The sequence below is a fragment of the Bos grunniens genome, chromosome 25 (genome assembly GCF_055505025.1).
Source record: "Bos grunniens cultivar Pamir isolate PY7600 chromosome 25, Bosgru_T2T1.0, whole genome shotgun sequence".
NCBI lineage: Eukaryota > Metazoa > Chordata > Mammalia > Artiodactyla > Bovidae > Bos > Bos grunniens.
In genome coordinates, this window is record NC_141189.1 from 39,073,128 (window position 1) to 39,076,570 (window position 3,443).

The window sequence follows — 3,443 nt, forward strand, 5'->3', positions numbered from 1 at the left end:
TTCCCTTTTGGGGTGGTGAACATGTCATGGAGTTGGATAGGGGTGGTAGCTCTGCAGCATTGTGAATGCGGCAAAGCACAGATCTGTGCATGTTAAAATGGCTAGCGGTTAATTTTATGTTCTGTGGATTTTACCTCAATTGAAAAAAAAAAGCAAGGAGGGGAGGTTAACAACTGTGGTCCCTGCCCACCCCTCGGCCTGACCAGTTAGGCAGGGGCCACTGTCTTCTCCTCTCCCTGCTGACTCTCAGTCTTCCTGTCTAGACCTCCAGGTGCTTCATTTGTTTATTTTCATTAAAGAAAATCTGAGGTACTCTTGAGTCATCAAAAGACAAAAAATTACCGGTACAACCCCCACCCCCCAGCAAGATCCAAGCAGAGCGATGATGGGGGACAGGCCACAGCAGGACACGTTTCTAACCGGTCAGACCCCGGACTGGGGTCCTGTTCCCAGCCCTAACACCCACCTGTGTGTGACCGGAGGCCCAGCCCCAACCCCTCTCTGCCTCAGTTTCCTCATCTTAAATGGGTGAGTGGAGATCTCCCCCCTCGGGCCTCTGTGAGGGTTGAATGCAGTAATTGATACAAATGTTCCCTTGGCACAATGACCGCAGTAGAAAACGCGCACTAAATGGCCACGTGTCACTCACCCCACCTGTGCGTGCGATCCCCTCCAGTCTTGGTTCTTTGGATACGCTGGGCTCACCTGCCCTCTGCCGTCTGCTCTGATCACTTTGCCCTCAGCTTTTCCCAGTCCCTGTGGGGCTTCCCTGGTGGCCCAGATGGTAAAGAATCTGCCTGCAATGCAATGTTCGATCCCTGAGTGGGGAAGACCCCTTGGAGAAGGGAATGTCTACCCATTCCAGTATTCTTACCTGGAGAATCCCATGGATAGAGGCACCTGGCGGGCTGCAGTCCACGGGGTCGCAGAGAGACAGACACGACTGAACGACTAACATTTTTTCCCCAGTCCACAAGGCCCAGTGCCTTGAATGGTCCCTGTGGGCGTCTTCCCACCAGAATCCCACATCACTCACATGTGACACTGCCACAGAAAGTGTTTTCTGGGCAGAGGCGCTGATTTGCTTATTCCCAGAGGCAGATCCTTCTCCCGTGCCAGGTGGGTCCCCATGTCAGTGGTGCTGTTGGGTCGTCCTCACAGATCATTCTCCTCTGCGTGGAGGAGGAGGCCAGGCTCGCCGAGTCCCTCTAGCTGTGGCGTCAGTTGTAGCTTGAGGGAGTTCTCCAAGGGGAGCAGCATCGTGTTCTGGGCAGGTTCTGTCCCAGGCTCCAACAAGCCCCACTCCTGTCCTCCAGGCCCTGAAGGTGACATTTAAGCCTCTGTCTTCAGATGTGTGGATGGTAGGGGAGCAGAAGACAAGGCAGGCAGGCAGGGACAGAGGTTGCTGGGGCTCAGGACAGAGGAGGCGAGTGGGTCGGGCAGAGGGGCTGAGTCTCAGTGAGAAGAATGGGCACGACAAGCCACCACATGCTCCTGGAAATGGTCTGACTGGCATGCATCCACGCCTGACCCTCTGCTGTGGCTGCTGTTGCACCGCAACAGTGGAGTCGAAGAGCAGTTGCAACAGAGATCTTATGATGGGCAGAACTTAAAATCTATACTATCTGGAGTTTACAGAAAACATTTGCATACATCTGAGACAGAAGATTGCTTGTGGCTTAGAAACTCAGGTGCCAGGAAACAGGCAAGAAAGAACTTAGTGAAGCAGACTTATTATGAGAAGGATCTTATTGGGGAGGCGTTAGGGAGAGGTGAGGACTTTGGCAAACTGGAGAGCATGTAGCCCATCTGAAGAGGGTGGCGAGGGACTTCCCTGGAGGTCCGGTGGTTAGGACTCAGCACTTTCATTGCCAGGACCTGGATTCAATCCCTGGTCATGGAACTAAGATCCTGCAAGCCATGCAGCATGGCCAAAAAACAAATAAGTAAATAAAATAATAAAGAGGGCAGCTTGAGTCAGCTGTGGGCTGGACCCAGAGTTGCCAGGGATGATAAATCTCTTTGCTGTTCAGTCGCTAAGTCATATCCGAATCTTTGTGACCCCATGGACTGCAGCACACCAGGCTTCCCTGTCCTTCATCCCCCGGAGCTTGCTCAAACTCATGTCTATTGAGTTGGTGATGTGTCTGTCGGTCGGTGAGATATACCAGAAATCTAGACATCGATGTGAACAAGAAAAGAGACTGTAGAGGTGAGCATGTGGACACAGCTCCCAGTTCTGCCACTTCCTCACTGTGTGACCTTGAACCGCTCTCTGGACCCTTATGTAAGCTGGGGCTTCCCAGGTGGCACTACTGGTAAAGAACTGCCTGCCTGCCAATGCAGGAGACAGAAGAGATGAGTGCGTTCAGTCCCTGGTTCGGCAAGACCCCCCCGCCCCCGGAGGAGGACAGGGCAACCCACTCCAGTGTTCTTGCCTGGAGAATCCCATGGACAGAGGAGCGATGGGCTACAGTCCTTAGGGTCGCCAAGTCAGACACAACTGAAGCGACTTAACACACTCAGGTCTAGTAACAACACTTACTCCCATGAAGACCATTGACAGGTTAACATCCTAAGGCTCCTAGAACAGTTGTTAACACAGACACAACACAGAGCGTGTTGACAGAATGACACCAGCAATGGACGAGCCAAAGAAAACACACACCCAGGTGTGCTTTCCGCTGTCTTTTCCGGTCACGGGTTTCCTTCCCTGACAGAGTGGTTTAAGGGCATGGAAGCCAGAGGAACCCTGGGCAGTCCCGCTGTGCCTCTTACCAGTGACCTTGAGCAAGGGAGTTGCCCCGGGGCCCTGGCTTCCTGTCTATAGAACCAGGCTGGTGTCATTGTGAGGGTTACAGGGTACTGGCCCGAAAGGGCCTGGAGGCGTGGCTTACCTGTCCCTGTCCCCGGCCCCCTGCTGCAGCGGAGCCCTGGGTGGGGGGGTGGGGTGGGGTTCAGGGGAAGCAGGTGGAGCTCAGATTCTTCAGTTAACTGTCACCTGTCCCCTCCCCCTCACCACACACACCAGGGTCTGCCAGGACAGGGCAGTCCCCCAAGGCTTCCACAGGGACCCAAGGCCACCAGGTGCCACACAAGGCTGCCTCTCTCCATCTGTGTCCCCACCATGGGTCCAGCCCCTGGCTTTTGCCAGACGGGCCACACAGCTGCGGGAGCCTGCCTGGGCCGAGGGTGGGGGAGGGACAGATTCCTGGGGCTGGTGCATCTCAGAAAAGGGGTTCAGTCTCCCTTGAGAGGCAATGCCCCCAGGCGCCCCGTGCCAAGCTCCATGGGCCATGGGGACTTAGCGGGATACATAGGTCAGGGGATGTGAAGCATGGGAATGTCTGGGAGCAGGTCTCAGGAGTCAGGGTTCAGAGATGAGAATTCAGATGGTCCCCCTCTGGAGCCCCAGCGACCCCCTTCTTCCCACCCTGACCCAG